General features: G+C 46.9%; 1 long non-coding RNA gene across 1 annotated transcript in view; it reads right to left on the bottom strand.

The window, feature by feature from the left end:
• LOC120992570 overlaps window positions 1-22,981 on the bottom strand; it is a 34,675-nt gene extending 11,694 nt beyond the window's left edge. Inside the window, exons 1-3 of the long non-coding RNA XR_005777004.1 lie at window positions 22,717-22,981; window positions 20,118-20,180; window positions 7,941-8,018 (exon numbers count right to left, since the gene is read on the bottom strand). This is a non-coding gene — a long non-coding RNA (uncharacterized LOC120992570). The remainder of the gene's footprint in view (window positions 1-7,940; window positions 8,019-20,117; window positions 20,181-22,716) is intronic.
• Window positions 22,982-25,681: the final 2,700 nt, after the last annotated feature.

Raw genomic sequence — 25,681 nt, 5'->3', positions numbered from 1 at the left:
CCGTCAGCACCCCATGTCAGCCGTCAGCCCCCCATGTCAGCACTCCATCCATCATGTCCATGTCAGCCGTCAGCCCCCATCCATCATGCCCCCCATGTCAGCCATCATGACCTTATGTCAGCCGTCAGACCCCCATCCATCATGCCCGTGTCAGCCGTCAGCACCCCATCCATCATGCCCATGTCAGCCGTCAGCACCCCATCATGCCCATGTCAGCCCCCATCCATCATTACCCCCCATGTCAGCCATCAGCCCCCCATGTCAGCCGTCAGCACCCCATCCATCATGCCCATGTCAGCTGTCAGCCCCCATCCATCATGCCCCCCATGTCAGCCATCATGCCCCTATGTCAGCCGTCAGCCCCCCATGTCAGCCGTCAGCCCCCCATGTCAGCACTCCATCCATCATGTCCATGTCAGCCGTCAGCCCCCATCCATCATGCCCCCCATGTCAGCCATCATGACCTTATGTCAGCCGTCAGCCCCCCATCCATCATGCCCGTGTCAGCCGTCAGCACCCCATCCATCATGCCCATGTCAGCACCCCATGTCAGCCCCCATCCATCATTACCCCCAATGTCAGCCATCAGCCCCCCATGTCAGCCGTCAGCACCCCATCCATCATGCCCATGTCAGCTGTCAGCCCCCATCCATCATGCCCCCCATGTCAGCCGTCAGCACCCCATGTCAGCCGTCAGCCCCCCATGTCAGCACTCCATCCATCATGCCCATGTCAGCCCCCATCCATCATGCCCTCCATGTCAGCCATCATGACCTTATGTCAGCCGTCAGCCCCCCATGTCAGCCGTCAGCACCCCATCCATCATGCCCATGTCAGCCGTCAGCACCCATCCATCATTACTCCCATGTCAGCCATCATGCCCCCCATGACAGCCGTCAGCCCCCATCCATTATGCTCCCTAATGGGGGACAATGTTGGAGTCTGCACCATCGGGGGGGGGGGGGGGGGGACATGATGAGGGACAATGTTGGAGTCGGTACCTGATATATCACTGGGGTCTGGCTGGAGTGGGGTCGGTCTGGTCCTGGCTCCAATCTCAGCTGGCTCTGCCTTAAGGTGTCTTCTCCAGAGTCCAGACTAGAGTCCAGCAGGGTCGGCCAAGTTCCAACAAGTCGTGCCTCAGTGTTACTCTGTGACTGTGTTCTTCTGCTGCCAGCCTGGAGGGGCAGCTTTTACAGGCCATAGCAGACAGAGCAGCTCCGCCTCCTCGCATCCCTCCGCCTCGGCCCCACTGACAGTCAGTGACACCTCCTTTGGCCTGAGCGCCGCACGGCACACATGTAGGCAGGACAGCCGCAGGCTGCCGCCCCCGAGAGGAGGGAGGGGAGCGGGCGCCCGGCACACAGAACAGTGCTCCAGACTAAAAAAAATTCCTAGTAGCCATTGTCTCCTGAACTGAAAAATTTAGGAGCCAAATCAAATTTTTAGTCGCCAAATCGAAACTGAATCAAAATTTTGGTATCGTGACAACGCTACGCCGATCAGATCGGCGTAGGGTTGTTTTGAAACCAAAATTTTGATTCGCTTTCGTCACCATAAAAAAGTATTGTGATACTCAATACCGTGCAACAAAAAAAAAAAAACACCAAAAAAAGCTGCGTGCATTTCGCATTTTATGAAACATTCGGCGCATAATAGAACAGTCCTATGCTATTTTTTGGGGTGACAAAGTGACTAAAAAGGCTATGTAATATGTTTATTTATTTATTGTTTATATATTTTATATGTAAAATTGGGAAAGGGGGGGATTTAAACTTAATATTTTAAAGTACTTTCACATTAGCGTTTTTCATTTCCGGCACTGAGTTCCGTCACAGGGGCTCTATACCGGAAAATAACTGATCAGTTTTATCCCCATGCATTCTGAATGGAGAGTAATCCGTTCAGGATGCATCAGGATGTCTTCAGTTCAGTCATTTTGACTGATCAGGCAAAAGATAAAACCGTAGCATGCTACGGTTTTATCTCCGGCGAAAAAAAAATGAAGATTTGCCTGAATGCCGGCTCCGGCATTTTTCCCCATAGGAATGTATTAGTGCTGGATCCGGCATTCAAAATACTGGAATGCGCCCGCACTAAATCCAGACCCAGACCCATTCACTTCTATGGGGCTGTGCACATGAGCGGTGATTTTCACACATCACTTGTGCGTTGCGTGAAAATCGCAGCATGCTCTGTTGTGCGTTTTTCGCGCAACGCAGGCCCCATAGAAGTTAATGGGGCTGTGTGAAAATCGCAAGCAAGTGCGATTTTCACGCATGGTTCCTAGGATGAAAGTCTATTCACTGTATTATTTTCCCTTATAACATTGTTATAAGGGAAAATAATAGCATTCTGAATACAGAATGCATAGTAGAAGGTCAATATAATAAACATTGGTGGCGCAGTGCGCCCCCCCATCACCCCAATATAATAAACATTGGTGGCGCAGTGCGCCCCCCCTCAATATAATAAACATTGGTGGCGCAGTGGGCAGTGCCAATGAGGGTTAAAAAATAAAAAAATAAATTAACTCACCTCCTCCAATTGATCGTCTCCTGTTCTTACTTCTTTCTAGTTTCTTCAGGACGCAGGACCTGTGGTGACATCACTGTGCTCATCACATGATCCATCACCATGGTAATGGGCCATGTGATGAGCTCAGTGACGTCACCACAGGTCCTGAAGAAACTAGAAAGAAGTAAGAACAGGAGACCGGCAGCTACCTGATCAACTGGAGGAGGCGAGTTAATTTTCTTTTATTATTTTTAACCCTCATTGGCACTTCCCACTGTGCCACCAACGTTTATTATACTGGGGGGGGGGGGGGGCGCGCACTGTGCCAACGTTTATTATACTGGGGGGGGGGGCACTGTGCCACCAACGATTCTTATACAATCGGCTCCCTGTCACAGAGGTTCTTCATTGGTGGCACAGTGGCCACAGCCCCTCCCCTCCTCTCCTCCTCCCATCTCTTCTTATTGGCAGCGGCGGGGGTAGCAGCACAGGGGGGGAGGGAGAGACTCCTCCTGCGCTGCTAAGAACAATCATCTCCTGTGCCCGCCGCTGTATTGAGCAGAGCTGCGGCGGGTCCAGTCGCAAATGGCATCTGGAGCCCTGCAGAAGAGCCGCATTAATGTGTGTAAAGAGCCGCATGTGGCTCGCGAGCCGCGGCTTGCCGACCACTGGCCTAGGCAAAGCTGAAAGAAGGCTGCAGCGCTACTATGAGCACCCAGGTATTTAACCCCACCGATCAGATACTGATGACATATCCAGGATATGGTCATTAGTATAAAACTCCCTTAAAACCCTTTTAAGAAGCTTCTAAAAGACAGATTTTTATCTTGACACTCATGATGTGTTAAATAAACAATTGTAGCAAACTTTAACAACTGTTTCAATGGATTTTGTTGTGTTAAGTGTCAATATAACGTTTGTTATAACAATGTATTTAAAGGGGTTGTCTCACTTCAGCAAATCGCGTTTATCATGTAGATTAGGTTAATTCAAGGAACTTACTAATGTATTGTGATTGTCCATATTCCATCCTTTGCTGGCTTAAAAGGGGTTATCCCATGGCTAATATAAAAAATGAAAATCAGACATCATATAGTACATGACAACCTCTAACAAATCTAGAACCAGCCCTGTACCTCACATGGATCCAGAGCATCCCCATACATTGTTCTGCTAGATTTAAAGCAAGCTGACAGGTCAAGGGGAGTGTCTTCAGGAGGCGTGTCTTTCTTCTGTAGCTCTCTCCCTATCATAGCTCAGGAGGCAGTTGATGAATGAAACTGAGCATGTGTGGCCTTCTCAGTTCTACATTTCTCATTTCCATGGTTATGGCCACCCTACAATCCATCAGTGGTGGTCGTGCTTATACACTATAGGAAAAAGCACCCGCCTCTCTGGTGGCATGCAGTGCACATAGGCCGAAGGTTTTTTCTACAGTGTGCAAGCATGGCCATTGCTGCTGGATTATTGGGTGGCCGTAACCATGGTAACGAGAAATATATAATGAGATGAAAAAAATCAAACCAGTGAAGGAAGCAATATGGACCATCACAATACATTAGTACATGACTTGTTTTTAACAATATCTACATGATTAATGCCATTTGCTGAAGTGAGATAATCCCTTTAATATGTTAAATGTCAAATTAAAGATGGTCACAGTCTGTACTTTCTAGATTTAGGTGTTGGAAAAAGTGGCGAAGGCTTTTGAGTTGTACTATGCACAACTCATTTGTGACAGTTTTCTACCATGAAAGGATTTGTAAAACACTAGCAAGTCCATCCTGGCAGTGTTTTAAGACTACAGCATATTTATTAACAGGGTGCACAACCGGGTAATAAATCTGGCACATACTGAATCTGCCATGTGTTTTGGAGCATCTTATATGACTCAGGGCAGTACACAATTATGCACCATGTCAGAAAGGGGACAGTGAGAAAGAAAAAAAAATGGCATGTCTAAGGGAAGTAACGGCATGGGGTATGAGTCCACCAGAGATCTGAACAAAACTTCTCCCCCCCCCCCCCCCCAGAATTACCCTATAAGAGCTTGACCACAAGATGTTCTTTAAACTTTTTAACCACGCAAGGCAGGTTCAATCAGTGATCTCTTAATGGAGTACTCCCATCTCCGCTACAGCTTTAAAGAGGGCCTTTCACTAGAATAAAAAATGTAAACTAAGTATACAGACATGGAGAGCGGTGCCCAGGGATCTCCCTGCACTTACTATTATCCCTGGGCGCCGCTCCGTTCTCCCGGTATAGGCTCCGGTATCTTCATATGTTCGGCTCAACTTGGTGGAGCCTGCCGGCGTCTCCTTCTCCCAGGCTGTAGCGCTGGCCAATCGCAGCGCTCAGCTCATAGCCTGAGAGAAAAAAAAAAAAAAACTCAGGCTATGAGCTGAGCGCTGCGATTGGCCAGCGCTACAGCCTGGGAGAAGGAGACGCCGGCAGGCTCCACCAAGTTGAGCCGAACATATGAAGATACCGGAGCCTATACCGGGAGAACGGAGCGGCGCCCAGGGATAATAGTAAGTGCAGGGAGATCCCTGGGCACCGCTCTCCATGTCTGTATACTTAGTTTACATTTTTTATTCTAGTGAAAGGTCCTCTTTAAGCAGTCTAGATTGTTCAAGCTTATTTTCAGGCAGAATTATTAAGCTGAACAGTAGTCTTGCCCCATGTCTTCCACAGGAACAAGAAGAACCTTTATGGCTACTAATTTAATACACATTTTTTTAAATTTCTTTTTGCAGTATTAATGCTACCACTCTGTGGCAATGCAGCATCCAACCAAGGTAGAATGTAGCTTGTGAATCATGACTTGTCCTCTTCACACTTGCACATGAAGATGAAAAGGCAAGTGACCTTTTCAAATGTGTAAAAGTTCCTTCTTTCGCCCAAATATTATGTAACACAGAAAAAGCACCAGTCCAGGTAGGAAAGAAATCTATCCCATATGAGATGGTAAATTAGATTTCTTCCACAGCCCCAGGATGTTGTTTTGCCCTCCAGAACCTTAAAAGGGAATCTGTCACCAGCGACCTCTCTATCCAACTGTTTGCATAGACACACAGCTGTGGTTCACCTGATTAAAACACTGTTTTTGTTTTGTTAATCAGAGGCTCTATTCCTGAGTTATGATACTTTTTATTAATATGCCAAATAGACCTTTTATGCTTGTTCTGTCCTCAGATGCAAATTCAATTATTTCTGTGTTTTTATCAGTTTAGACATTGCAATTTACCTGTGTTGCATTTCATCTGCATTATATTGTGTGGTAACAGCACCATATACTGGTGAGTTTGTGTATTTCGTTTGCCTCAGTTCCCAGTGCATTATGGGTACTTCCTGGTTCTTTGTGTCTTGAGCTGGTTTAAAAGCAAACCACCATTTTATGTCTGTGTGAGAAGCCACTCTCGCTTGTTTTCCTGCGCATCATCTGTTTTTACAGCCTGTTACAAGCATAGTCTTTAAGGACACTATGTGACATTGCACTGTAGTTTATTATATGTTTCTTGTATTTGATAGCTTATTGTCATTGCATTACCTCATATACTGTATGTATAGCAGATATTCTGTATTCATGCTATGTATTATGAATATTTATGTTCTGAAATACTACTGTTTTATTCTGTAGTTTCACCTTTCCTGTCACAGTCTACTAGCAATAAAGAGAAAGTTAAAGCTCCACTGCCTTTTTTCTTAAGACAGGGGGTTTAGCTACATGTCAGATTACACACCGTGCTAACGTGTAGGAGGACAGTATAATGCTCCTTTCTGTGAGCAGCCCCTTCCATACTGCTTTGCCATGGCCTAGCCCTGTCAATCAAAGCAGCCAGGGAGGGGTTAGCCACAGAAATGAGTGGAGCTTGCATATTACATATAATATACAGTGAGGAACAGAATTTATTATATATATATATTATATATATATATATATATATATATATATATATATCTCTCTCTCTCTATCTCAGGAAATCACATTGTATGATTTTTAAAGAATTTATTTGTCTTGCACTGCTGAACATAAGTATTTGAACACCTGAGAAAATGTGAATATTTGGTACAGAAGCCTTTGTTTGCAATTAGAGGTCAAATGTTTCCTGTAGTTCTTAACCAGGTTTGCACACACTGCAACAGGGATTTTGGCCCACTCCTCCGCACAGATCTTCTCTAGATCTGTCAGGTTTCGGGGCTGTCGCTGAGCAACACAGAGTTTCAGCTCCCTCCAAAGATGTTCTATTGGATTTAGGTCTAGAGACTGGCTAGGTCACTCCAGAACCTTGATATGCTTCACACCCAGACACTCCTTGGTTATCCTGGCTGTGTGCTTCAAGTCGTTGTCATGTTGGAAGACCCAGCCACGACTCATCTTCAATGCTCTGACTGAGGGAAGGAGGTTGTTGCTCAAAATCTCACAATAATTCATCCTCTCCTTAATACAGTGCAGTCGTCCTGTCCCCTTTGCAGAAAAGCACCCCCAAAGCATGATGCTACCAACCCCATGCTTCACAGTAGGGATGGTGTTCTTGGGATGCAACTCATCCTTCTTTTTCCTCCAAACAAGACGAGTGAAGTTTTGACCAAAAAGTTCTACTTTGGTCTCATCTGACCACATGACTTCCTCCCATGCCTCCTCTGGATCATCTACATGGTCATTGGCAAACTTCAGATGGGCCTGGACATGTGATGACTTGAGCAGGGGAACCTTCCGTGCAATGCATGATTTGAAACCATGACGGCGTAGTGTTCTACCGACAGTGACCTTTGAAACTGTGGTCCCAGATCTCTTCATGTCATTGACCAGCTCCTCCCTTGTAGTTCTGGGCTGATTCCTCACCTTTCTTATTATCAGTGATACCCCACAAGGTGAGATCTTGCATGGAGCCCTAGTCCGAGGGAGACTGACAGTCTTTAGCCTCTTCCATTTTCTAACAATTGCTCCAACAGTTGATCTATTTTCACCAAGCTGCTTGGCAATTGCCCCGTAGCCCTTTCCAGCCTTGTGGAGGTCCACAATTTTGTCTCTGGTGTCTTTTGACAGCTCTTTGGTCTTGCCCATGGTAGTAGTTGGCGTCTGACTGACTGTGGGGTGGACAGGGGTCTTTAAAGAGCTCAGACAGGTGCTACTAAGTTAGATTAATGAGTGGAGAAGAGGTGGGCTTTTTAAAGGCACAGTAACAGGTCTTTGAGAGGCAGAATTCTTGCCGTGAAAGACAAATAAATTCTTTAAATATCAAACAATGTGATTTCCTGAAAAAAAAACTAGAATGTCAATTTCAGACCCCTCCTTGATTTCTAAGTGGGAGAACTTGCAAAATCGCAGGGTGTTCAAATACTTCTGTTCCTCAATGTATAGATATGTGACTCTGTTACCCACCCATTGTGCTATTACCAAATAGTATACATATACTTACATTGGGAAATCTTCCATCTATCAGTATGGTTTCACATGGGTCACCAGTGCCACAGATTGCTAAATGCGGATGGTATATCTGTAATGACAATCATTAGAATATTGTCAGTGCTCTACAACGAGAAATGTACTTACTATGATTGTTTAAAGTGTATGACCTTCTCTTCATAAAGCCATATTTTCATCATTTAAATTCATTCTGTAAACTTACGTAAAGCTGGGTACCACTGGGACTTCCATGATCACAAGAACAGGGTCCTTATAAACCATGGAGCCCCCCCCCCCCCAAAAAAAAAAAAAAAACGTATCCTGGATCAACTTGCAGAATAACCGGCTGAACTGGATCGACAAATGTCTTTTTTCAGCCTTATAAACTATGTTACTAAAATGGAGCAGCTGCATGCAAGCCTGACTAACCACTCCATTCATTTAGAGGAGATGGGGGATAAGTTCAATTATATACACATGTAAATCACTCCAGTTAAAGGGCAGCAGATTTGTACCTAAAAAACTGGCTGACCTGTTACTTGACAGCTGAAGACATCTGTGTTGGTCCCATGTTCTTATGTGCCCGCATTGCTTAGAAAAATTAAGTTTTAATATATAAAATTGAGTCTCTAGGAGCAATGGGGGCTTTGTCGTCACCCCTACAGGATCTGCTCTCTCTGCACTTTGATTGATAGGTCCAGGCAGTGTCATCATTGCCTGGCCGCGTCAAAGTGCAGAGGGTGCGGCAGTTGCATAGAAAGTGGAGCCTCTAGGTGTATCGACAACATGGGACCACATGGCCTTCTATAGGCAACAGCTGCAATCTGATCTCTCAGTGTACAGTCTCCTTTGTACAGCTTTTATCACTAAATTCAGAATGATTGGCGAAGGAGGAAGAGCAAGGAGTCTGATAAGTGGAGAAAGAAGCATTTTTCTGAAATAGGATATATTACAAAGGTTCTGATCTTTACTTCTATTATTGATTTATGGAAAAAAACTGTAGCTACCCTTTAAAATATATCAGTGACAAGCAGAAAATATTACATCCCTGGGGTCCTCTAGTTTCTCATATGTTGTGTTATAAGATTTAATACTTGCACATAAAATACCTGTATTTCACTGTCTAAACTGTTTAGAGGAACACTGAAACAATGTAAAAGGTCCAGAAACAGTAAGCAATGGACAAGTAAGGGTGCCTTTACAGGACATATTCTCTGCCCATAATGGGTGCCGATGATATGCAACTTGATAAATGCTCATTAATACTTTCATTTTCACTGTTATAAGGGGGGTGAATAATTTATTGTTAATGCAATCACACACACTGCCCTTCTCTCATATCCTTTCCATATTATGTCGGCAGCATATCCCAATTACATGGGCAGAAGTGCTGCAGACAAAGTAGCATATTTTATCCCTGCATAAAAGATCTGCTCAGCCAACAAATGAGTTTGCTTCTTTTTCACCTGATTGGTAGGATGTTTATGAGTCAATTATTAGTAATGAACCATTGTAAAAGGGCCTTAAGTGAATTTACACTTTTGTTCTGGTTTGTAAGCGACTTGGGAAATATATGACTGAGCAAAACATTGTGTTGATGATAGAAGGTTACAAAGACAAACATCTACTAAACTAGATAAAAGTGTAAAGGTTATAGTACAGGAAATGTACATCAAATAAAAAAAACGGGAATTTGAATCATGGCAAAAAAAAAAATGCATATGACAATTCCCATCTCCACTATTCCACATTGAAAGAGTGGCCATTTTATTACCAGCAATTAATTATAATTGTCCTACCAGCCCCACTTCTTTTTGTGAGGCCTATGCACCATATCCACATACTAATATGTGGCTGTAGCCTTCATATCTGCATAGTAATTACCACTTGCAACAAACTGGAGATGCAACTCTTCTGCTGAACCTCCCATGTTCTTCCTCCATCATGTCATCCATACTCCGCAGAGACAGATGTGTGTGAATGTCACCATAGATTTCCTGCTAAACTGCAGCATCACTGCTCACATACGGAGCAATGCGGATAAGAAGTATATATTTGAGAATCACTGTGTATCCAGTTACCGGATATTCATGAGCATATAAAGAAAACTTGGTGTAAAGAATCATCTTGGTAAAGCTCTGACAGCGCTGCTAAGCAGAATCTGTCTTCAGCATTTACTGAGCGCTGAAGTTGCCTGGGTGTAACATACAGAGGCTTCCAGCCACCTCTTATCACTAGCTCAGTCCCTGATATTGGACATGTGGCCCAACTATCACTGCCCATCTGACTAGTTATACACCGGGATCTACAGAACTCAGTAAAACGCTGAAGACAGACTCTCCTTAGCAATGCTGTTAGAGCTTTAACAAGACTTTTGTTTTAAACTGAAACAATTATACTTAGATTATTTAACAGCCAACCTTTTCATTGCATTTGATAGGCCTACAGATTTTATTTTTTATTTTCATTTTGTTAAAGCTATAATATCCTAAAGCAAGATAGACCTGATGTTTGTCTGTGTTGGCACAGTTTAAGCATGAGATTTTAATGATGTCTTTCATAACGATACATAATTACCTTCTACAGTGTCGGACTGGGGTGCCTAGGGCCCATCAGTAAAATGTATTTTGGGGGCCCACCATACAGATACATTACCTGCTCACACAGCAGCAAGATGCTACCAGATGATTGAATATGGGGGTCCCTGCAGCAACTTTGAGAAGGTAGGTCCTGGGGAGAAGAGGACACTGGCAACTTTCCTCTATACCTAGAAGTAATCTCAACTCTGATCGTGTCTATAATAATAAACTGGGGAGTTTCTTCAATAATCTATCAAGTTTGTTATATGAACATAGGCTGGTTGAGGTGCTGTACATTGAATATATGTATGTAGTGCAGTAAGTCTACTGTGTTATGTGCCACTTGTACAGGAGGGTGGAAGGCTAGGGGACCACCGGGGGATTCACCTGTACCCATGTGGTCCAGTGCGAGCCTGACCTTCTACTAATATTGGTTTAATTAGATCAAACACATTTCTATTTTACAAAACATTTACAGGGAGTGCAGAATTATTAGGCAAGTTGTATTTTTGAGGATTAATTTTATTATTGAACAACAACCATGTTCTCAATGAACCCAAAAAACTCATTAATATCAAAGCTGAATATTTTTGGAAGTAGTTTTTAGTTTGTTTTTAGTTTTAGCTATTTTAGGGGGATATCTGTGTGTGCAGGTGACTATTACTGTGCATAATTATTAGGCAACTTAACAAAAAACAAATATATACCCATTTCAATTATTTATTTTTACCAGTGAAACCAATATAACATCTCAACATTCACAAATATACATTTCTGACATTCAAAAACAAAACAGAAACAAATCAGTGACCAATATAGCCACCTTTCTTTGCAAGGACACTCAAAAGCCTGCCATCCAGGGATTCTGTCAGTGTTTTGATCTGTTCACCATCAACATTGCGTGCAGCAGCAACCACAGCCTCCCAGACACTGTTCAGAGAGGTGTACTGTTTTCCCTCCTTGTAAATCTCACATTTGATGATGGACCACAGGTTCTCAATGGGGTTCAGATCAGGTGAACAAGGAGGCCATGTCATTAGATTTTCTTCTTTTATACCCTTTCTTGCCAGCCACGCTGTGGAGTACTTGGACGCGTGTGATGGAGCATTGTCCTGCATGAAAATCATGTTTTTCTTGAAGGATGCAGACTTCTTCCTGTACCACTGCTTGAAGAAGGTGTCTTCCAGAAACTGGCAGTAGGACTGGGAGTTGAGCTTGACTCCATCCTCAACCCGAAAAGGCCCCACAAGCTCATCTTTGATGATACCAGCCCAAACCAGTACTCCACCTCCACCTTGCTGGCATCTGAGTCGGACTGGAGCTCTCTGCCCTTTACCAATCCAGCCACGGGCCCATCCATCTGGCCCATCAAGACTCACTCTCATTTCATCAGTCCATAAAACCTTAGAGAAATCAGTCTTAAGATATTTCTTGGCCCAGTCTTGACGTTTCAGCTTGTGTGTCTTGTTCAGTGGTGGTCGTCTTTCAGCCTTTCTTACCTTGGCCATGTCTCTGAGTATTGCACACCTTGTGCTTTTGGGCACTCCAGTGATATTGCAGGTCTGAAATATGGCCAAACTGGTGGCAAGTGGCATCTTGGCAGCTGCACGCTTGACTTTTCTCAGTTCATGGGCAGTTATTTTGCGCCTTGGTTTTTCCACACGCTTCTTGCGACCCTGTTGACTATTTTGAATGAAACGCTTGATTGTTCGATGATCACGCTTCAGAAGCTTTGCAATTTTAAGAGTGCTGCATCCCTCTGCAAGATATCTCACTATTTTTGACTTTTCTGAGCCTGTCAAGTCCTTCTTTTGACCCATTTTGCCAAAGGAAAGGAAGTTGCCTAATAATTATGCACACCTAATATAGGGTGTTGATGTCATTAGACCACACCCCTTCTCATTACAGAGATGCACATCACCTAATATGCTTAATTGGTAGTAGGCTTTCGAGCCTATACAGCTTGGAGTAAGACAACATGCATAAAGAGGATGATGTGGTCAAAATACTCATTTGCCTAATAATTCTGCACGCAGTGTATATCTGATGAATGAGTGACCAAATGGAGTATAAAAATATATATTAAAAAAAAAAGTTTGATGAGAGCCCAACCAGAAACTTAGCAATGCTGTTGATAGGCGAGAAGATGTTTTGGTGGGACAACTCCTTTAACCCATATGTGCAGGAATTGTATGGAGAATCTGAGCCATACACAGTGGCTACTAGCTGTGTTCTACAGTGGACACCTAAAGAGGCTGGATCAGACTCCGATCCTGGCTGTTTTAAACCTCAGTTGCTGTGGTCATGAGCGATCCTAGCATCTCTGTGGTTCAACAGGAGATAGGGGGCTCCCTTTGTTCCCTCATTTGCCCAGGGAGTAATAGGATGCCAGGGCAGTCATGCTAGAACACAGAAAAGCTTTTCTCTACAAAGCTGGAGGCATACAATTTCTTTCCCTGGAACTAACAGGGCAAGGCCAACCCCTGAAAAATAACCTCATAGCATTGTCCCTCCCGCAGACTTTAACGTTGGCACAATGCAGTCGGGCAATGTTATCCCGGCATTCACCAAATCCAGACTCCTCTATCACTCCACAGACCACATTTCCACTGCTCCAGAGTCCAGTGGGTCTTGCACCACTATATTTGACGCTTGGTGATGTAACCCCATGTCATGAAGCTTCCCGCACACTGTTTTTGCTGATGTTAATGCCAGAGGATGTTTGGAGCTCTGCAGTCAGTCAGCAGAGCGTTGGTGACTTTTATGCACTATGCGCCTCTGCACTTGGCAACTCCGCTCTGTAACTTTGCGTGCCTGCCACTTTGTGGCCGAGTTGCTGTGGTTCCTAAACACTTCCACTTTGCAATAATACTACTCACAGCCGACAACAAAATATCTAGGAGGGAAGAAATTTCATGAACTGACTTGATGGAACAGTGGCGACCTATTAGAGGACCTTGCTGGAATTCAGTGAGCTCTTTAAAAACATCTATGAAAAATGGTGCCTTCTAAAGCCAGACTGCATTTTATACACCTGTGGTAATGGGACTAAATGAAACACCTGAATGTAATGATTATAAGTGGTATCCCAATACTTTGTCCATACAGTATACCAGACATCCTCAAACTGCGGCCCTCCAGCTGTTGCAAAACTACAACTCCCAGCATGTCCGAACAGCCTACAGGTATCAGCCTACAGCAGGGCATTTTGGGAGTTGTAGTTTAACAACAGCTGGAGGACTGCAGTTTGAGGATGCCTGCAGTATACCATGCATTGCCCCAGCTGCTGCAGAACTTCATGTCACTGCTAGTTTGCTGCTAAATATAATGTTCTCCATTCTGTATGTATATTTTGCTATGTATACTACTACTACAAACGGATATACATTCTGTGCAAGAGCTGAAATACTGTATACATTAGAAAGATTCTGGGGAATTCTAAAATATGGAAAATGTGGATTTACCGGAACTGGTATTGAGAACAGTCACTTGAACAAGAACTACTTTATCTACATTTAAAATACTTTGAAAAAAGACCCAAGGGATTATATGGTTTCAAGATTAAAACAAGAGGATTAAAATGTATTCTTTTCCAGACTTAAAAATCCCTTCACAAAGTTCAAAATGTGGCTAAAGCTTAATTAATTCAGAGCCAGACATATGTAGTAAACTTGAATTTATTATTTAAAGGGACATTTCCATCAGATTTTATCACATTAACAACCTATGTGAATATTTACTTTTTTGAACTCACTCGATCTATTCTACTTCCTGGCTATTTAAAAGGGGTTGTGTCACTTCAGCAAATAGCTTTTATTATGTAGACAACATTAATACCAGGCACTTACTAATGTATTGTGATTGTCTATATTGCCTCCTTTGCTGGCTTGATTCACTTTTCCATCACATTATACACTGCTTGTATCCAGGAGTTATGGCCCCCTGCAGTCCAGCAGCAGTGGTCATGCTTGCACACTATAGGAGCCAGCCTCTGTGGTGGTTGGGACCATGGGAGTGTGCATAGGCCAACGCAAGTACGACCACTGCTGCTGGATTGCAGTGTGGTCGCAACTCCTGGAACTCCTTAAAATGTGTCAAATTCTCAGTGTGAAATAGTTGGGTTTGCCCTAAAATGTATATCAAGTTCTGCCATAATATTGATCAACTTCCAAGTTCAGTACACAGCATGCCAGGAGGAACAGAAGATGTACTCCAGGCTCCAACTTGAGATTTATGTGCTGGAATTCTGTTATCAGAAATTACCTCATATTATAATAACTCCTTCTGCAAGATGGAGCAATCCAATAATAACCATGCCATGCTCTAGGCAGTACCAGCAGAAAGAAGGTGCCATTTACATGTATCTGTGGTCTGTCAATGGACAACTCAGAGAGAGACTGCTCCCTTGTGCTCACATACATTATAGCAACTCCTCTATGCATTATATCAGGCATCCTCAAACTGCAGCCCTCCAGCTGTTGCAAAACTAAAACTCCCAGCATGCCCGAACAGCCTACAGGTATCAGCCTACAGCAGGGCATTGTGGGAGTTGTAGTTTTACAACAGCTGGAGGGCCGCAGTTTGAGGATGCCTGATTATATAGTCGGAATGCTTAAAGAGACTGTCCCATTACATCAACTTATCCCCTATCCATGAGGCCACTTCATTCAACTCTTGGGGCTGCCAGAGATTTCTGAGCACCAGTACAGTTGTGGACAAAAGTTTTGAGAATGACACAAATATTAGTTTTCACAAAGTTTGCTGCCAAACTGCTTTTAGATCTTTGTTTCAGTTGTTTCTGTGATGTAGTGAAATATAATTACACGCACTTCATACGTTTCAAAGGCTTTTATCGACAATTACATGACATTTATGTAAAGAGTCAGTATTTGCAGTGTTGGCCCTTCTTTTTCAGGACTCTGCAATTCGACTGGGCATGCTCTCAATCAACTTCTGGGCCAATTCCTGACTGGTAGCAACCCATTCTTTCATAATCACTTCTTGGAGTTTGTCAGAATTAGTGGGTTTTTGTTTGTCCACCCGCCTCTTAAGCATTGACCACAAGTTCTCAATGGGATTAAGGTCTGGGGAGTTTCCAGGCCATGGACCCAAAATGTCAACGTTTTGGTCCCCGAGCCACTTAGTTATCACTTTTGCCTTATGGCACGGTGCTCCATCGTGCTGGAAAATGCATTGTTCTTCACCAAACTGTTGTTGGAAGAAGTTGCTGTTGGAGGGTGTTTTGGTACCATTCTTTATTCATGGCTGTGTTTTTGGGCAAAATTGTGAGTGAGCCCACTCCCTTGGATGAGAAGCAACCCCACACATGAATGGTCTCAGGATGCTTTACTGTTGGCATGACACAGGACTGATGGTAGCACTCACCTTTTCTTCTCCGGACAAGCCTTTTTCCAGATGCCCCACAATCGGAAAGAGGCTTCATCGGAGAATATGACTTTGCCCCAGTCCTCAGCAGTCCATTCACCATACTTTCTGCAGAAGATCAATCTGTCCCTGATGTTTTTTTTTTTGGAGAAAAGTGGCTTCTTTGCTGCCCTTCTTGACACCAGGCCATCTTCCAAAAGTCTTCGCCTCACTGTGCGTGCTGATGCGCTCACACCTGCCTGCTGTCATTCCTGAGCAAGCTCTGCACTGGTGGCACTCCGATTCCGCAGCTGAATCCTCTTTAGGAGACGATCCTGACGCTTGCTGGACTTTCTTGGATGCCCTGAAGCCTTCTTAACAAGAATTGAACCTCTTTCCTTGAAGTTCTTGATGATCCTATAATTGTTGATTGAGGTGCAATCTTAGTAGCCACAATATCCTTGCGAAGCCATTTTTATGCAACGCAATGATGGCTGCACGCGTTTCTTTGCAGGTCACCATGGTTAACAATGGAAGAACAATGATTTCAAGCATCACCCTCCTTTTAACATGTCAAGTCTGCCATTTTAACCCAATCAGCCTGACATAATGATCTCCAGCCTTGTGCTCGTCAACATTCTCACCTGAGTTAACAAGACGATTACTGAAATGATCTCAGCAGGTCCTTTAATGACAGCAATGAAATGCAGTGGAAAGTTTTTTTTGGAATTAAGTTAATTTTCATGGCAAAGAAGGAATATGCAATTCATCTGATCACTCTTCATAACATTCTGGGAGTATATGCAAATTGATATTATAAAAACTTAAGCAGCAACTTTTCCAATATTTATGTAATTCTCAAAACTTTTGGCCACGACTGTACAGTAGCTACATAGAGTTGAATAGAGGCAGCGCACATCAGTGTCTGCTGCTCAATTCAAATGGGGGAACACAGGTCCCTGTTCTGGGAAAGGTGGGGGCCCCAAAGAGAACCCATCACCACGAAATGCAGTGCAATCTGCAGCATATTATAGAGCAGTAGCCGCTGAGCAGATTAATATATGGTTTTGTGGGAAAAGATGCAGCAAAACTTGTAATTTATACATTTCAATCTCTGCTTTTTCTGAGTTAAGTTGTACACGGGGGCCATTTTTTATTAGTGATTGATAGCACTCCCTGTGTAAAGGTGCTTTTACACAGGCCGATTTAGCAGGTTAACAGAAACAAAGAAAATGCCTATAAATGCCTAATCGTAAGTGAGATGTGCCCTGCATTTACATGGAAAACATGTTTTTGGATGAGGGGACCTTTCTGTGACATACAATTACATGGACGACCTTCTTGCCTGATCTGCTTCTCTGCCCTGGAAACAGCAGTTCAGAGATTTGCTTAAAAGCAACCACATGGACAGATGACACTGGTGGGGACTCACTTGGGGGGGGGGGGGAATTTATCACAGGCCAGCAATTTATAGGCCAAAGGATGCACTTAAAGGGGTATTCCCATCACATACAATGGGAGCATATCGCTAGAATATGCCCCCATTGTCTGATAGGTGCGGGTCCCACCTATGGGACCCGCATGTACAGGGAGAACAGAGCGGGGAGAGCTGTGGCTGGCGGACCGCAGATTTCCTGGGTCCGTCCACCACCAAGCGCTCCTCCCATACAAGTGAATGGGAGCGCACCACGCACTCGCAGCCCCTGCTCCCATTCATTTCTATGGGGCAGACGGAAATAGCCAAGCAAGTGCTCGGTTATTTTCCCGAGGCACCATTGAAATGAATGAATAGAGGGCAGCGGTGCATGCGCAGTGCGCCCTCCATTTATTGCCCCGCTCCGTTCGCGTTGTAGGAGCGGGTCCCAGAGGTGGGATCCACACCTATCAGACAATGGGGGCATATCCTAGCGATATGCTCCCATTGTTTGTGATGGGAAAACCCCTTTAAGGTATGAGGAGACACACAAATGTTTTGCACACCTCCTCAGGGGAAAACCGCTATGAGGAACACATTAGTGGTAAGACACACTGGGGCAGATTTACTAATAGTGTTGCACTTGACACTGTCTATAAGAATAATTTAAAGTATTGTAAATGCTTTCATAAGATTTACAATAGAATTTGTTGGTACGCCAAAAGTCCATGCGCCAGAATTTTGTGCACCAAAAAACTGCAGTTAAGTTTTCTGGTGCATGGAGGCACATGTAAGGCACTCTCCCTTTCCCACAAAGCTACACGTCCTTGTGGGACAAAGTATAAAGTGCTAAGAAAAGTGTGTAAAACAGCATGCACAACAGTTTTTGGCACATTTTCAATAGTAACTCTGCCCCACGGTGTGCAAAAAATGCGCCAAAAAAAAAAAAAAAAACACACATGAACCTATTGCGTGGTGTAAGTCCAGAGCCATATTCATGTGTGTAAGGACACTAATAGAGGTGTTACCTTTCATTGTAGCCCTGCTGGAGATTATAATAAGATGTGATTAGAAGTCACAGAACAGAAGAGATTTTCTGCCATTCTTTTCTGCAGAATCTCTCAAGCTGTCAGTTTGGATGGGAACAGTCAGTGGACAGCCATTTTCAGGTCCCTCCAAAGATGTTTGATTAAGGGTCAAGTCAGGGCTCTGGCTGGGCCACTCAAGGACATTGAAAGCCACTCCTTTGTTATCTTGGATGTGTGCTTAGGGTCATTGTCTTGTTGGGTAGGTGAACCATTGGGCAGGTGATGAGCAGTGCCTGGTGGACTCTATCCACTGTGTAGTTTCCAGCACTAGTGTACTGCGGCTCAGCTACTATTCACTTGAATGAGGGCTGAGCTGTCATACCCCAGCTTGGCCACTGTACAGTGGATGGAGCCTTCTGCTTCTGGCTCTGTGCACTGCATAGTTTCTGGCACCGGGGTCTGCCCAAACCATCTGATCAGTGGTAATGCAATGTGCTGGACCCCCACCGATGGGATAGTCATGACCTATCCTGGTCCCAGAATAACCCTTTCAATGGCTTTTGTTGTGTTAAAGAGAAACGGTCACGAGGGCAACAAAACGGTGTACTTTACCCAGTTCCCGACGGCTTCTTGAGCATTCAGGGTTTTTTTTTGTAGCGCACCCTATATGCTGATGGGGGTGGTTTCTCACAGTGGCAGCAACCACATCTTGTCTCCTGGTGGAGTCTTCTACATCACTCCAACCCTGTCCACTTATTATGGTCAGAACAGTCTGGCCCAGCGTTGCTAAGGAAGAGGGGTTAGCAATTACCTGAATGCTCTGCTTTGCCTCCAATGTGATGCATCCCCTATTAGCTGGATTGTGTTACCTTCTCCAACCAGGCAATCTAGATCATGCTGTATGAAGAGTTCCTTCCAGCCTGCCCTGCCAGTAACATCGGAGGACGCCTGGACAGGGAAGAGAAAATGCCGAACTCTAGGCAGCGGGTATACAGAGCACAGTGGATGCTGAGAAGCTGCAGAAGGGCATTCAAGAAAATGAAAAAAGTCCTGTTGCTGGGCTCAGACCACCGACGCACTCTGCGATGAGTGGACAGCATCAGAGCCATGCAGAAAACTCCACCTTGGGGGAACAAGATGTAATTGCCATCCACTGGGCAAATCACTATCAATTAGTGGAAGGCGAGGGGGGTGGATATGGCATCAAGTCCTCTAAGTGTCAATTAAAAGTTTGTTAGCCCGCATAGTGTCAAGTGAACGTTTGCTGCATCTGTAGATAAGCTCAAAATGTCAGAAAGATCCCAAATGCAGCTTAAACCACTGCAAGATAATCTAACTCCCTCATATAAAGAAATATCCACAATAAACCGAAAGTCATTTTTATTAGAAGTTGGATATATGATTGTGCACAATTTAAGTAACAGGTATGAATTCAGGTGGAAGACTGTTACTGTGCCTGCATGTCTATCTAGCCTCGCGGCTGAGCCAATAGGTGTAGAATTACCTAGGGAATTCCAATAAAGGAGTTGTGTGTGTAAACACGTGCGTAGCACACCTTCTGACACAGACCTCGCTCATTCTGCACCGCTGACCTATTGTGAAGGAATGACAGGCTATGTTATGGTATCCTGCCCTATTCATAAACACGCCGAGTGCAGCCTGCCATCCGCTACTGTCCCTAAAGGAAGCAGCACCTGGAGGGGGAGCCAGACCCAGGACCAAAGAGAACAAAACATCATAAAGTCTTCTACACACATGAGAACAATGGAAAACATGAAGATATATTCATGACTAAGCAGTCTTACCACGCTGACAACCTGGCAGCGGTGTGGAGGTGGCATCGTGGCCATTACCACAAGAAGAACAATCTGCAGAAATAAAACAAGTACATGTAAGGCGTGTGAATCATTCCGGATAAAAGACATTGCACACAAGACAAAGGTAGAAGTTATTAGATGACTTGCATTCATATTATTTGTGGGTGCAAGCGGTAACTTTATTCTCTATTCCATCTGTGGAATGCGAAAGCGTGCCCCCTCCGTCTCCAGCACTGGCAGCGTGCCCCCCCTCCTATACAGCTGGCAGCATGGCCCCCCCTCCTATACAGCTGGCAGCACGGCCCCCCCCCTCCTATACAGCTGGCAGCATGGCCCCCCCCCTCCTATACAGCTGGCAGCATGGCTCCCCCCTCCTATACAGCTGGCAGCATGGCCCCCCCCCCCCTCCTATACAGCTGGCAGCACGCCCCCCCCTCCTATACAGCTGGCAGCAGGGCCCCCCCTCCTATACAGCTGGCAGCACGGCCCCCCCCCCTCCTATACAGCTGGCAGCATGGCCCCCCCCCCCTCCTATACAGCTGGCAGCATGGCCCCCCCTCCTATACAGCTGGCAGCATGGCTCCCCCCTCCTATACAGCTGGCAGCATGGCCCCCCCCCCTCCTATACAGCTGGCAGCACGCCCCCCCCCTCCTATACAGCTGGCAGCAGGGCCCCCCCCCCCTCCTATACAGCTGGCAGCGTGGCCCCCTACACCGCTGGTAGCGTGCCCCCCTCCATCTCCAGCACTGGCAGCGTGCCCCCCCCCCCCCTGCTATACAGCTGGCAGCATGGCCCCCCCTGCTATACAGCTGGCAGCGTGCCCCCCCTCCTCCTATACAACTGGCAGCGTGCCCCCCCTCCTCCTCCTATACAGCTGGCAGCGTGCCCCCCCCCTCCTCCTATACAGCTGGCAGCGTGCCCCCCCTCCTCCTATACAGCTGGCAGCGTGCCCCCCCCCTCCTCCTATACAGCTGGCAGCGTGCCCCCCCCTCCTCCTATACAGCTGGCAGCGTGCCCCCCCCCTCCTATACAGCTGGCAGCGTGGCCCCCTACACCGCTGGCAGCGTGCCCCCCCCTCCTATACAGTTGGCAGCATGCCCCCCTCCATCTCCAGCACTGGCAGCGTGGCCCCCCCTGCTATACAGCTGGCAGCATGGCCCCCCCTGCTATACAGCTGGCAGCGTGCCCCCCCTCCTCCTATACAGCTGGCAGGGTGCCCCCCCTCCTATACAGCTGGCAGCGTGCCCCCCCTCCTATACAGCTGGCAGCGTGCCCCCCCCTCCTCCTATACAGCTGGCAGCGTGCCCCCCCTCCTATACAGCTGGCAGCGTGCCCCCCCTCCTCCTATACAGCTGGCAGCGTGCCCCCCCCCCCCTCCTATACAGCTGGCAGCGTGCCCCCCCCCCCCTCCTATACAGCTGGCAGCGTGCCCCCCCTCCTATACAGCTGGCAGCGTGCCCCCCCTCCTATACAGCTGGCAGCGTGCCCCCCCTCCTATACAGCTGGCAGCGTGCCCCCCCTCCTCCTATACAGCTGGCAGCGTGCCCCCCCCCCTCCTATACAGCTGGCAGCGTGCCCCCCCCTCCTCCTATACAGCTGGCAGCGTGCCCCCCCTCCTCCTATACAGCTGGCAGCGTGCCCCCCCTCCTCCTATACAGCTGGCAGCGTGCCCCCCCCTCCTCCTATACAGCTGGCAGCGTGCCCCCCCCTCCTCCTATACAGCTGGCAGCGTGCCCCCCCCCCTCCTCCTATACAGCTGGCAGCGTGCCCCCCCCCTCCTCCTATACAGCTGGCAGCGTGCCCCCCCCTCCTCCTATACAGCTGGCAGCGTGCCCCCCCCTCCTCCTATACAGCTGGCAGCGTGCCCCCCCTCCTCCTATACAGCTGGCAGCGTGCCCCCCCTCCTCCTATACAGCTGGCAGCGTGCCCCCCCTCCTCCTATACAGCTGGCAGCGTGCCCCCCCCTCCTCCTATACAGCTGGCAGCGTGCCCCCCCCTCCTCCTATACAGCTGGCAGCGTGCCCCCCCCCCCTCCTCCTATACAGCTGGCAGCGTGCCCCCCCCCTCCTCCTATACAGCTGGCAGCGTGCCCCCCCTCCTCCTATACAGCTGGCAGCGTGCCCCCCCCCCTCCTATACAGCTGGCAGCGTGCCCCCCACCGGCACACGTCCTTGCAGAGCTGCTCTATTAATAGCCGCCTTCACAACTTTGAAGAGCATCCAGTGATTCACAGCCGGAATCAGCCAAAGCCCACCATTTTATTCCCCCACTTTCCCCCGGCAGAACAATAGCCCCGTCCTCCTCCGGCTCCTGGGGGTTATTTAAGGAACCGTCCTCATAACTATTCAATGCGCCAAGGACGAGGACCGGAGGAACATGCCCGGCATTTACCGTCAGCCGGTCCTCCTGCAGTATGACTATACACCTACATAGCACATGCACAGTGTACGTGAGGTGACACCACAGCAGTAAGCCGGGGGTGACGTCACCCGGCAACTAGTGGCAGCCGGTAAAGCCGTTTTCCTGCGCGCCGCCAATGCCGCACCGGCAGGACATGCAGAATGGGCACACTGACTGGATACTCACAGGCAGACGGCTCAGCTCAGTCCTCACTTCTACATAGTTAGCAGCGAGGTGGCCGCACGGGCTGCATGCTGGGACTTCTAGGAAGAAGCGGTGAAGCACTGAGGAGAGGGCTCAGCAGCCCGCCTCTCCTCAGTGCCGGTGTATTAATGAGCTAATTCTGAGGCTGGCTGGCCGGCTTCCCAGCGCCTCGGTTTGTGCTGCTGCTGCAGAGCCAGACTGCTTAGTCTGCAATAATCTGCAACTCAAAGTCCCCCACTGTCTGGCAGCCGGAGCTTCGCAGCCAATGGGGAGCAGTGGCGCCGCCTGCAGGCCGGCCCTTCCCGGGGCTCAGCTCCTCCTCTGAGTGCTGCGGGTGTGGTACAGGCCCCCCTCCACCAGAAGTCCTCATATGATCCCATTCTGCACTGGGAGCAGCCCCTCCAGTCCGGGCGGCCGGTGATTGGAGCCTGGAAGCACCAGTTATAAGTACAGGGAGGCCGGTCCTGCTCCACCTTCAGAGGGAAGGGATTGGTCGGGAGCCCAGTCATGAACCCTCGCCAGGCTGCTGCACAGACGTGGCCGACTGCCAGGCGAGGGAGGGGGCATACTGTAATCCGAGACCTGCAACAGAGGTCGTCTGAGGCAACCGGGACGAGCGGCGGCCTCCTTCCCTTTTTTGTGCATGTCTGTAGTGAGGGGGAAGTGGTGCACCGCAGGCCTCCCTGTCACACCGGCGGATTACCTATATATATGGTATCTAGTAATATCTATACAGCCGGAAATCTAGGACAAGGGGCAGACATTTTCCTGTCAGTAACCCTGTGAGGGAACACTCCAGCCTCCTCTGTCCAACCTACAATGGCAGCTTTATAGGAGGACTCCATTCAACTTCATGGCAAATAAGAGAGGATGGGGGATTTTGTGTCCAGGTCCCCGGCAGCAGAGCTATAGGGGGTGCAGAGGTAGCCCAGGAGTCTGAGGGGCCCAAAGACCCTGGTATTATAGAAAGTGCCTGCTGGTCTAGTTACACCCCTAGCTGGAGGGAAGCCGTTAGGTCAAGAATTTGGCATGGGGGGCATTTCAATTTTTGCCACAGGCAGCGCAAAGGCTATGTGCTTCCCTGCTCCTGAGGGAAGGGGGCCCAAGCTGAACCCTTGTAGTGGGGCCCATAAGCCTTTAGCTATGTCCCTGCAGTTGACCCAGTATGTCTACACATTAGGCACTTGGTTTACGTTGGGTTTTCACAGAATTCCCTTTCACCACAGACTGTTTGCTTACCTCAGCATTCACCTTTTTGCACCTTATATAAATCATATACAATTATCTTGGAGCCCTGTTGCCATAAACAGACTTTTGAGGAGTCTCCTAATATAGTATGGGGGTACAGGGAAACCTCTTCAAGACAATCACCCAAATTGCATTGAAAAGTGATCTTCATCTGGTGTGGTCTTCTGAAATATGATGGGCAGCATGGTGATTCAGTGGTTAATGTTGCCTTGCAACTTTGGGATCATGGATGGAATCTGACCAAGGCAGGGTGACCATATTAAGCCCCTTGCAGACGAGCACAGCTCCTGGCCTGACCCGCAAACACTGACAGGGGTCGTATAGCCTTATATTGATTTATAATGCTATGTAACCCTTACAGTTCTGGAATGTATTACATGACACTGACATAATGCTGCCAGTGTTATCCAACACATTCCAGAACTGTAAGGGTTACATAGCATTATAAATCAATATAAGGCTATATGTCCCCTTCAGTGCTGGGAGGTCAGGCCAGGAGCTGCGCTGCGGAGGACTTCCTCCGCAGCGTGACACATGCTCCTGTGCAAGGGGCCTTATGGTTTTCAAAAGGAAGAGACTGGGGGCAGGAGGCGCTCATTAGTAATAGTGTCCGCCTACACCCTCTTCCCTTAAGAATCCCAGAAATTTTTTAGTCATTTATAAATCCCATTTAGTCATTTAGGTCCCAGATAGAGGACATGTCCTGGAAAAAGTCATATGGACACTCTACCTAGACCAAGGGCAACCTCTGCAATAACCCGCCTTACCCACTGCACTGTACATGAATGGCACATCGGAAAACAGTTACCTTGTCTAATCACACTGTTCCTACCAGCAGGCCAACTTAGCTAAGCACTCGGGTGGGTTTTATACCCCCCTTGCATCGGCAATCACTGACTGGCCGATTGCAGCTTTCTCACTGTAAAAGCCGGTGAGGGGGCTGCAGGTGGCCGAACATTGAGGTGATTGTTGCTGTATAAGACAGCGCCAATCACCTTCACGTTGACAGAGGGGCTTTTGTGGTGGTGCCACCCCTCGATGTTCTGCGATTGGTGTTTTTTTCACACCCTCTCTGCACATCATTATTTCTTAGGAATGGTGTGCAGAGAGGGTGTGTTTTTAGCCCTGTATCAACTTTTCTGTGTGTGTCCTGGTGCTGCTGAGCACTGACCATTGACATACCTCTCTGATCAGCATCTGTGCTCAATTTTTGGTAAAGGAGTTTTTTTTTTGTCATCCGTGCTTATTTTTTGGTGTTGTCTCTTTTTGTCTTATTCCTGTGTACATCCTGCCGCTGCTGAGCACTGATTTGTGCCACAAGTTTATTTTTTGGTGTAAAAAAGCAATAGTAGTTAGGGATAGATTAAGGGCCTAGGATTTGTTTTGTATCGTGTGTTGGAAATGCACATTGCATTAGGACAGCATTAAGACCCATTCACGTTTTTCACATTTTGTTATGTTGTGGCTCAAATAAAAAAAAATTTAAGATTTTCCCCATCATTCTGCGCACAATATCCCATAATGAAAAATTCATGCTCCGATGCTCTCCTGCTCTCCTTTGCCCTGCGCGATTTAGCACAGGGCAAGGGAGTGCATGCTCCGATGCTAACCTTGGGGGCTGCCTGGGTGAAAATAAGGGTGTCCGGGTTCAGCTCTAAACCCGGACAACCCCTTTAAATCTTGCATTGACATAAGTATT

Source organism: Bufo bufo, chromosome 2, assembly GCF_905171765.1.
Source record: "Bufo bufo chromosome 2, aBufBuf1.1, whole genome shotgun sequence".
Taxonomy (NCBI): Eukaryota; Metazoa; Chordata; class Amphibia; order Anura; family Bufonidae; genus Bufo; species Bufo bufo.
This window is presented reverse-complemented; position numbering and strand designations above follow the sequence as displayed.